Here is an 11,993-nt window from a genome sequence, read left to right on the forward strand (position 1 = left end):
AGATGATGATCGTTTTGGTTTCTTTTGATTTCCTGGATTTCTCTCTTAAGATTGTTAACCTCAGTTTGGAGGTCCTGAATGGTTATGGGACGAATAACTTGTTTTTCTAATTTTTTGAAAATAGGTTTGACATCATATTTATTGTTAAGAACCAAATTTTTGGGTTTTTTCTCCTTTTGTAAAGATCTTTTTAGTTTCAAAAGAAAGTCTTTCTTTTGTTCTGGATTGTCAATAGCCTCGATAGCATCAAATAAGAGATCTTGATCTTTGGATAAAACATTAATTTGCTTGATATCAGAATCTGAGGATGACTCAACATCATCAACTTGGATATTGTTGATATTATCATCAGAAGATTCTGGTCCAGAGTTGTCATCTGAACTCTCAATCATAAGATTATTAATCTGTTCCTCAATCTGAGGATCAAGGTTCAGATTATTAATCTTTCCTTTTAACCGACAATATTTGCTAATATGTCCTGGTTTTTTACATGTGTAACAAATAATGGGATTTTTCTGAGGATACTTTTGAAAATTCTTTTGGAAACCTATTTCATTTTTAGGTTTTTGAAAACCCTTTTTGAATCTTCTAAAATTCTTTTCAGGGTTAGATTTAAAAACTTTTCGGTTGGAAGGTCTTTTAGATTTCCTCGGATGACAAGCAGGAAGACCAAATTGTTCACAGAAAGTTCCCAAATCGATACGATTTTGAGTTTTCTCACGAGCAAGTTGCCTTTGAATTTTATCATCTTGACAAATCTTGAGGGCAACCTTTTGGATAAAAGAAATGAGTTGGCCATAACTTAACTCATCATAGGGTATTATTCCGTCAGGGGTTAAGCTACGAATTTTGTCCCTTACTTTATCTCCAAGGGATTTGGGGAGTCCAGCAAGGAATTTTTCTTTCCAGAAAGGTTGTTGACTGTCTTCTCTGGTATAAACCCTAGTAAGAAAGGTGTCTTTATACCATCGGAAGTCAGACAAAGTTTTGCATCTGAGATTGGAAAGCAGCTCAGCAGAACGGTCTTTCCAAAGAGATGGATCACCAATGAAGTGGCTTGCTATGGTAAAAATTAAGGTATTGACAGCATCGGGGATAGGTTCCCCGTCGTTACCAATGATGGGTTCGTTCTGGTCGTTGACTTTTATCGCAGAAAAGATTGAGTGTTTTTGGTTATCGGAAAGGTAGTTATCCCACCATCCCTTCAGCTGGCCACTAAAACCAGAAACAATAACATTGGCTATAGCTTCTTCAGAGGTGTCATGGGCTGCTTGATAGGTTGTGCCTACCATTGTCATGTGCTGGAGCATACTCATGATATTATATTCCGTTTTGTCATCTATATTCCATTCATAGACATTATTGGCATTGAAGCTAACAAAACCTAGTTCTCTTTCTTCGAGAGCTAGATCTGGAGCGGATACACGATTATAACCATACGTAGAGGGTTTAGTTAAACCCTTCCACTTGGTTAGGGAGTTGGTCAAAATGGGGCTGATCTTGAGGGATGATTTGCCAGAATCATCACTTTGCTCAGAGCAAGATTCATTGGATTCAAGGCCAAGGGCATTAATAGCTTTAGATGCACGTGTTTGAATACGAGAAGTAGATTCACCCAAGTTTGTAGGAGTTTCAGGGATAGTAGTAAAACGGTTCAAAAGTTGGTCAATCTTTTGAATAACTTCCGAATCACTGGATTGTTGTTTTAAAATGGAGGTTTTAAGACTTTGCTTAGCCTTGCTACTTATTTTGAAAGGTTTAAAAAGGGGCTTCTCAATACCTTTAGAAGTTGATGCTTCAGAAACATTTTTCAAGGAGAAAGTAGATCCTGAAGATGAAAGGTTGTCACCCAAGCATTGTAAAAATTTGTTGGTATAATTTGATTGTTCAATAAGATTTTTAATATCTTTAGGGGCGATAGCTTCATCCACATTCTTTGTTTTAAAGGGAGAGGCCATAACAGGATTATGTCCTTCCGTATTTGAGATAATAAAAGCTCCTTTTGGAGGAAACTCAGATCTAACTAAGTTCCCATCTTTGACTTTCCAAGTTGAAATAACATTTGCTGAAAATGAAGTTTGTTTATTTTTAAAAGGATACTCAATGTTGTTTTTTATGGAATAAGCATGAAACCATTCAAAAAAAGGAATATGCAATCTAACATCATTTAAAAATTTGTAATATTTTTCTTTGAATGATGAGATTTGAGAAGCTGTATAAGTACTTAAATACCATTCTCTTTGGAGGTCATACTCTTTAGAGTTAAGGTTTTTGAGTAAGGCTTCTCTGTTTATAATAAATTCCATATTATTCATTTACCATTCAAAGAAGAATATGTTGGAGATTGATGGGATGGAATAGAAGATTCAACTTCAAATTCTACATCACCATCATCTTCTTGGTAAACTCCTTGAGAAATGCTTGAATTGTTTTGTAATCCGGAAATATGTATTTCAGAATTGGCTGGTCTCGATATTTTTGAAAATTGAGATTGGGAAGTTACTGAAAAAGATCTTCTTGCTGAAGCAAAATCATTTGATGTTCCTGCTTCAGATCTAGAAGAAAAAGAGTTTCGTCTATCAAAGAAAATCTCTACTTTCCCTGATTCATCTTGTTTTACTTCACGTAAAAGAGGTGCTTGTCTAGGTTGCGTTGGAATGGCTCGGTCAATTGACCATGATTGAGGGAGGTCAATTTCATCCCATCTTATGAGCCTTGGGATCATAACGTTGGCCTTTGTCATGTCTGTGACAAACAAAGTGGTTTCACGATCTTGGGACTTAAGAAGGACTCTAGAGTTACAAGTGTTCATGACCTTGTATTGAATCCTATAGATTAAAGCGGCTGGAATGGAACCTTCTTTCATGTTAAGACCATGAATTCGAATGTTTAGGAAAAGAGAGTCAAGAATGTTAAGATCTAACAGACTGACTGTCTTGTTTGGGAAGCAGTTGAAGTAAACTGGACCATGTCCTAGACTTGTTTCAACTGTTCCGATTAAGGAGTCTTGGAAGTCATTGTGTCTAATGTCTCTAAGACACATGAGGATAGAGGCATTCAAACCTTCTCGGATGAGTGGTTTGACTGCAACTTGGACACACCCTATGTGAAGATATCTGTAGTGGCGGACATGTTCTCTAACTAATTGTTTAGTCAGAAGATGGAATTCCTCACTGGAATCGGGTCCTAGAGGAATATTATTTTCAGCGGTTTTGATGATATAATTAGATTTTCTCTTGTTATCATCAGGGACATATAACTCATCTTGAGGGATTTTGGGTATTTCCCAATTGTCAATGGCTTGATTGATATCTTCGAAGCAGACTTCTTCTTCAAAGATATTGTGTTTGGGGGAAAGTTCCTCAGGACGAGTAACTTTCTCAGTGAGAGGATTGGAAGAGGAATGGATCGGAGAGGAGGAAGAAGAGGATGGTGAAGAAAAGGAAAGGCGTCTAGAGAGAGAGCGAAAGAGTTTAGACATGATTACATAAAATCTGATATCATGGCCCTCCTTTGGTTCAGAGAGAACATATATATTATCACTAAACTATCACTCAAATTTTTGAATCTGGGTTTTTAACTCTTTTTTTTTAATAATCCTTTAAATCTATAGCCACCAGGAGTTCTTACGTTTGAACCATTATCACTTTTGGGGACATCATCAAGTTAGCCTTACTGCCCGAAATCCAGGGTCTTACTGCTATAGTCCCTTTGAGTGATAAGGTTAAACGGCCTGTACTTCCAGATTTAAAGTATTGTTTCTTATGTACAAAATGAACAGTAAATAAGAACATGAACAACAGTAAATAAGAACTTGTTAAATTGAGATTTGGCTAAATATGGTGGAATCAGTGGGTTGATGATTGAATGAGGTTTGGAAATGATTGATTTTGGAAGGGTGAGTTTTGACTAGTTTTAAATGAGAATTGGAAGTGTATGTTTTAAGATTTGGGAGTTTATAAGTTTTGGTAAAAATGAAATTTTGATGAACTTCAATGAATCATATCTTGAGCTATTGTTTTCGGAATTTGATGATTTTTATATCAATTAAAAGATAATTTCATAAGCTTTAAAATGATTTAAATTTGATGGAAATCTGAATTTTGTGGAAGGAGATATGATCGTGGAAATTTGGGCAAAAAATCCGAATTCTGCAAATTATGCAGAATTTTGAGATTTTTGGTTTGTGTGCGCACACATAGCCCTGTGCGCACGCACACCCGTGGGATTTTTGAGCCTGTGCGCACACACAGTCTTGTGCGTACGCACACGTGGGGATAGGACTACTGATGGGAGCTCTACCACGCCTTGTGCGCACACACAACCAACGAAGGTTTTCGAGCTGTGCGTACGCATAGACCTGTGCGCATGCAAACGTTGGGAATGGCATTCGATTGATGCCACTAGCACACCTTATGCGCGTACTTAACCCTGAAAATTTAACTTTCTGTGTGTACGCACAAGTCTGTGTGCACGCACACTTTCTAAAAATGCTTCTGGGCGTGCGCACGCACACCCCTGTGCGTACGCACGCAACCCTGTTGTTTTCTAAAGCTGGTGTTTTCAAGTCTTCTACATTCCCAACAAGCTTGTAACCTTTCGAGATGTTATTTCACACTTATAAACCCTCAATTTCATCCCTTAAATGTTAAATTGATATAGGATACCTAGTGAACGAGAGTAAGCTACGGAAGAGGGTAACTTGTGGATGAAGAAAGGGGATGTTATGATGAGTTGTGATGAAAAATGATGATATGAGTTGTGGAGGAGGATGGTGGAGTGCTGTGTATGCTATGGGTTGAATGGCTGAGTATGATATAAGTCGAATTCTGTGTGCAATGATGATTTATGGCAAAGTATGAATTATGATTTTAAGCCGGATGGTTGAGTTGAATATTAATGTATGGCTGAGATTGAATGCATATATGTTGAATTAAATTATTGATGTTTGTGATTGTTGCACTCCACCTATCTGAGATGCGAGTTTCCCTGGGTAAAAGCAGTGGCTAGCCACCACGTGCTCCAGGTGGAGACTCGATACTCTGCTGACCCTATGTCGTAAGTGTGGCCAGACACTGTGAAAGTTCCGGATGAGCTCGCCCCCATAAATATACACTAGTGAGGGTGTTGGATATATATTATGTTTATGTTATGAGATAACTCGAGTTGGGGATGCACGACAGAGGGACAGTCCAATGGTTATTAGCTACCAGGACTTGTCGGGCTGGCTTTGTAACCGACAGATGAGACTCATCAGCCACTAGGACAGGCATGCATCATATGCATTATATGTTATTAGTTTGGATTACCTAATTGATTGCATTATTACTTGCTAATTACTTAATTGTCTTATCTGCTTCCTACTTGTGCATTTCTTTGTTTGATATACTTGTGTTTGCATCTCAATAACTGTTGGCAGTTGAGAGGTTCACAGGATTTGGAAAGGGGATATTTAGTTAGCCTGGAGATCCTTAAGTTAGTCGCCTATTTTCACTTTTCTCATGGCTTAGTTGTATTTATACGCTATGATTATAAATGGAAGTTTTAGGATTGCCTTTGGCTTTCCCAAGACATTACATGTTAGATATTTGGGCACCGTTACCATGCTGAGAACCTCCAGTTCCATGCAGATTTTGTGGTTTTCAGATGCAGGATGATGAGCGGGTAATTTATACGCTTTTTGGCATTGTTTTTACATAGTTTTTAGTATGTTTTGGTTACTTTTTATTATATTTTTATTAGTTTTTATGCAAAAATCACATTTCTGGACTTTACTATGAGTTTTTGTATTTTTCTATATTTTCAGGTATTTTCTGGCTGAAATTGAGGGACCTGAGCAAAAATATGATTCAGAGGCGAGAAAGGACTGCAGATGCTGTTGGATTCTGACCTCTCTGCACTCAAATGCGTTTTTATTGAGCTACAAAAGTCCAATGGGAACGCTCTTCATTGGGCTGGAAAGCTAACATCTTGGGCTTTCCAACAATGTATAATAGTCTATACTTTGCTCAAGATTTGATGGCTCAAATTGGCGTTAAAACGCCCACCAAAGACCCTTTTCTGGCGTAAAACGCCGGAACTGGCACCAGAACTAGAGTTAAACGCCCAAACTGGCATCCAAGCTGGCGTTTAACTCCAGAAAAGGCCTATGCACGTGTAAAGCTCAATGCTCAGCCCAAGCACACACCAAGTGGGCACCGGAAATGGATTTCTGCACTATCTGCGCTTAGTTACTTATTTTCTGTAATCCCTAGTAACTAGTTTAGTATAAATAGCACTTTTTACTATTGTATTTCATCTTTGGATCATATTCCAATCTTTTTATCAAATTTATGCTTGGCTGGTCTCACGGCCATGCCTTGGCTATTTTCTCTTATGTATTTTCTAACGGTGGAGTTTCTACACCTCATAGATTAAGGTGCGGAGCTCTGCTGTTCTTCATGAATTAATGCAAGTACTATTGTTTCTCTTTCAATTCACGCTTACTTCTTCTCCAAGATATACTCTCGTACTTAATTTAGTTAAGTTATAAGGAAGGGGTGATCCATGACAATTACCCACTATCTTCGTTACTCGCTTAGCCAAGATCCGCGTGCTTGACAACCACAAGCGGTCTAGATGATGTTCAACGTAGTCATTGGACGACAGCCGAAGTATAGTCTCTTGGGTCTCTGATCCACAGAGCGAGTCCATGAGATAAGAACCTTCGTGGTATAGGCTAGAACCAATTGGCAGCATTCCTGAGATCCGAAAAGTCTAAACCTTGTCTGTAGTATTTCGAGTAGGATCTGGGACGGGATGACTGTGACGAGTTTCAAACTCACGAATGTTGGGTTCAGTGACAGTGTACAAAAAGATAGAGAGATGCTATTCTGACACAAGTGAGAACCGACAGATGATTAGCCATGCGGTAGCTGTGCCTGGTATTTTTCATCCGAGACGAGAGATCCGACAGTTGATTAGCCGTACAGAAACTGTAGCTGGACCATTTTCACTGAGAGGACGGATGGTAGCCATTGACAACAGTGATCCACCAACATACAGTTTGCCATGGAAGGGAGCACGCATGATTGGATGAAGACAATAGGAAAGCAAAGGTTCAGAAGCAACAAAGCATCTCCAAACGCTTATCTAAAATTCCCACCAATGAATTACATAAGTATCTTTATTTTATCTTATGTTTTATTTATCTTTCAATTATCAAAACTTATAACCAATTGAATCCACCTAACTAAGATTTACAGGATGACCATAACTTGCTTCAAGCCGGCAATCTCTGTGGGATCGACCCTTACTCGCGTAAGGTTTTATTACTTGGACGACCCAGTGCAGTTGCTGGTTAGTTGTACCAGAGTTGTGAAAAGTGTGAATCACAATTCCGTGCACCAAGTTTTTGGTGCCGTTGCCGGGGATTGTTCGAGTTTGGACAACTGACGGTTCATCTTATTGCTTAGATTAGGTAACATTCTTTCTTGTTTCAACCTTTATTTTCTTTTCAAAAAGTTTTTTAAAAAAAAGAAAAAAATTTAATAAAATCATAAAACCAAAAAAAAAATTTGTGTTTCTTGTTTGAGTCTAGTGTCAAATTTTAAGTTTGGTGTCTGGTGCACGAAATTGTGATCACACTTTTCACAACTCCGCACAACTAACCAGCAAGTGCACTGGGTCATCCAAGTAATACCTTACGTGAGTAAGGGTCGATCCCACGGAGATTGCCAGCTTGAAGCAAGCTATGGTCATCCTGTAAATCATAGTCAGGCATATTCAATTGGTTATGGGTTTTGATAATTGAAAAATAAATAAAACGTAAAATAAAATAAAAATACTTATGTAATTCATTGGTGGAAATTTCAGATAAGCATTTGGAGATGCTTTGTTGCCTCTGAACATCTGCTTTCCTATTGTCTTCATCCAATCATGCGTACTCCCTTCCATGGCAAGCTGTAAGTTGGTGGATCACCGTTGTCAATGGCTACCATCCGTCCTCTCAGTGAAAATGGTCCAGGTACGGTTTCCGCACGGCTAATCATTTGTTGGTTCTCACTTGTGTCGGAATAGGATCTCTCTATCCTTTTGTACACTGTCACTGCGCCCAACATTCGCGAGTTTGAAGCTCGTCACGGTCATCCCGTCCCCGATCCTACTCAGAATACCACAGACAAGGTTTAGACTTTTTGAATCTCAGGAATGCTGCCAATTGGTTCTAGCTTATACCACGAAGGTTCTAATCTCATGGATTTGAATGTTCTGTTGTCAGGAGAGGCGAGTCAAATCCGTGGATCAGAGACCCAAGAGATTATACTCTGGCGGTCATCTAATGACTACGTTGAACATCATGTAGACCACTTGTGGTTGTCAGGCACGCGGATCTTGGCTAAGCGAGTAACGAAGATAGTGGGTGATTGTCACGGGTCACCCCTTCATTTTAACTTAACTGAATTAAGTACGAGAGTATATCTTGGAGAAGAAGTAGGCGTGAATTGAAAGAAAAACAATAGTACTTGCATTAATTCATGAAGTACAGCAGAGCTCCGCACCTTAATCTATGAGGTGTAGAAACTCCACCGTTGGAAAATACATAAGAGAGAAAGGTCTAGGCATGGCCGAATGGCCAGCCTCCCTCCAAGTGATCAAAAGATGATCCAAAGATGAAATACAATAGTAAAAAGTTCTATTTATACTAAACTAGTTACTAGGGTTTACTAAAAATAAGTAACTAAGTGCAGATAGTGCAGAAATCCACTTCTAGGGCCCACTTGGTGTGTGTTTGGGCTGAGTTTTGAAGCTTTCACATGCATAGGCCATTCTTGGAGTTAAACACTAGCTTGGATGCCAGTTTGGGCGATTAACTCCAGTTCTGGTGCTAGTTCTGGCATTTTACGCCAGAAAAGGGTTTCTGGTGGACGTTTTAACGCCAGTTTGGGACATCAAATCTCGAGAAAAGTATGAACTATTATATATTGTTGAAAATCCCAAGATGTCTAATTTCCAACGCAATTGAGAGCGCGCCAATTAGGCTTCTGTAGCTCTAGAAAATCCACTTCGAGTGCAGGAGGGTCAGAATCCAACAACATCTGCAGTCCTTTCTCACACTCTAAATCAGACTTTTGCTCAGATCCCTCAATTTTAGCCAGAAAATACCTGAAATTACAGAAAAATACACAAAATCATAGTAAAGTCCAGAAATGTGATTTTTGTATAAAAACTAATAAAAATATACTAAAAAGTAACTAAAACATACTAAAAACTATGTAAAAACAATGCCAAAAAATATATAAATTATCCACTCATCACAATACCAAACTTAAATTGTTGCTTGTCCCGAAGCAACCAAAAACAAAATAGGATAAAAATAAGAGAATATACAATAAATTTCAAAATATCAATGAATCTTAGTTTCAATTAGATGAGCGGGACTAGTAGCTTTTTGCTTTTGAACAGTTTTGGCATCTCACTTTATCCTTTGAAGTTCAGAATGATTGGCATCTATAGGAACTCAGAATTCAGATAGTGTTATTGATTCTCCTATTTTAGCATGTTAATTATTTAACACAGCTACTTTATGAGTCTTGGTCGTGATCCTAATCATTTTGTTTTCCAGTATTACCACTGGATACATAAATGCGACAGACACATAACTGGGTGAACCTTTTTAGATTTTGACTCAGCTTTGCTAGAGTTCCTAGTTAGAGGTGCCCAGAGTTTTTAAGCACACTCTTTTTGCTTTGGATCACGACTTTAACCACTAAGTCTCAAGCTTTTCACTTAGACCTTCATGACACAAGCACATGGTTAGGGACAGCTTGATTTAGCCGCTTAGGCCAAAATTTTATTCCTTTGGGCCCTCCTATCTATTAATGCTCAAAGTCTTGGATCCTTTTTACCCTTGCCTTTTAGTTTAAAGGGTTACTAGCTTTTTGCTCTTGCCTTTTGGTTTAAAGAGCTATTGGCTTTTTCTGCTTGCTTTTTCTTTTTCTTTATTTTTTGCCATTTTTTCGCAAGCTTTGTGTTTTTCACTACTTTTTCTTGCTTCAAGAATCAATTTTATGATTTTTCAGATTATCAATAACATTTCTCTTTTTTCATTATTCTTTCAAGAGCCAACAATTTTAACATTCATAAACTTCACTATAAAAAATATGCACTGTTCAAAGCATTCATTCAGAAAACAAAAAGTATTGCTACCACATCAAAATAATTAAACTATTTTCAAGATAGAATTCGAAATTCATGTACTTCTTTTTCTTTTTTCAGAAAAAAATTTTCATTTAAGAAAGGTGAAAGATTCATGGAACATTCATAGCTTTAAGACATAGACACTAAACACTAATGATCATGTAATGAAGACACAAACATAGTCGAAACATAAAACATAAAAACCGAAAATAGAAAAGAAAATAAACAAGGAGATTAAAGAAAAGGTCTACCTTAGTGATTGTGGCTTCTTCTTCCTCTTGAAGAACCAATGGAGTTCTTGAGCTCCTCTATGTCTCTTCCTTGCCTTTGTTGCTCCTCTCTCATGGCCTTTTGGTCCTCTCTGATTTCATGGAGGATGATGGAGTGCTCTTGGTGCTCCACTCTTAGTTGCTCCATGTTGGAACTCAATTCTCCTAAAGAGGTGTTGAGTTGCTCCCAATAGTTGTGTGGAGGGAAATACATCTCTTGAGGCATCTCAGATATTTCTTGATGAGGGACTTCCTCATCCCCTTGTTGAGGTCCATGAGTGGGCTCTCTTGTTTGCTCCATCTTCTTTCTAGTGATGGGCTTTTGAGATGAATCTCTCCACTTCTCATGACTCGGAGTTGGAAGCAACTGCCTTCCCTTTCCTCTTTCTAGAGGTTTCTCCGGCCTTAGGTGCCATTAATGGTTATGGAAAAACAAAAAACAGAGCTTTTTTTCCACACCAAACTTAAAAGGTTTGCTCGTCTTCGAGCAAAAGAAGAAAGAAAGGAGGATAAGAAGAAGAAATGGAGGAGATAGAGGGGGGTGAGTGGTTCGGCCAAGGGGGATTTTAGGTGGTTATGATGTGTGAAAATGAAGGAGTGAAGATGGGTATTTATAGGGTAAGAGAGAGAGGGGGTCCGTGTGAGAATGGATGGGTTTGGGAGGGAAGTGTTTTGAATTTGAATGGTGAGGTAGGTGGGGTTTTATGATGGGTTTTTGGAAAATAGTGGATGGATGTGAGTGATGGAGAGATTATGGGGAATAGGGTAGGATGTGATAGGGGAATAGTATTTGGGGAAGAGTGATATGGAAAGGTGTGAAGGGAAGAGAGTGAGTTGGGGTAGGTGGGGATCCTGTGGGGTCCACAGATTCTGAGGTGTCAAGGATTTCTCATTCCTGCACCTTTCTGGCGTTTAAATGCCCTCTGTGTGTCATTTCTGGCGTTTAACGCCAACTCTGCTGCCTTTCCTGGCGTTAAACGCCAGTCTGACTGCCATTTCTGGCGTTTAACGCCCAGAATGCTGCCAGATTGGGCGTTAAACACCCATTCTGCTATCCTTACTGGCGTTTAACGCCAGCCAGGCACCAGACACCCTTTTCTGGCGTTAAACGCTAGTCTGTCTGCCCATTCTGGCGTTTAACGCCCAGAATGCTACCATTTTGGATGTTAAACGCCCATTTTGCTATTCTTACTGGCATTTAAACGCCAGTAAGCTCATCCTCTAGGGTGTGCTATTTTTGATACTGTTTTTGATTTTGCTTTAATTCTGCAGCTATTTTTGTGATTCTACATGATCATCAACCTATAGAAAATATAGACTAATACTGGAAAATAAAATGAAAAAGTAATTAACATAGATAAATAAGATTGGGTTGCCTCCCAATAAACGCTTCTTTAATGTCAATAGCTTGACAGGAAGCTCTTATAGAGCTTCACAGATGCTCAGAGCATGATTGTGGCCTCTCGACACCAAACTTGGAGTTTGAATGTGGGGGCTTTGCTTGACTCTGTATGGACGGAATTTGATGAAGCTTTTCATGCTTCTTCT

This window comes from Arachis duranensis, chromosome 2 (assembly GCF_000817695.3).
Source record: "Arachis duranensis cultivar V14167 chromosome 2, aradu.V14167.gnm2.J7QH, whole genome shotgun sequence".
NCBI classification, from domain to species: domain Eukaryota; kingdom Viridiplantae; phylum Streptophyta; class Magnoliopsida; order Fabales; family Fabaceae; genus Arachis; species Arachis duranensis.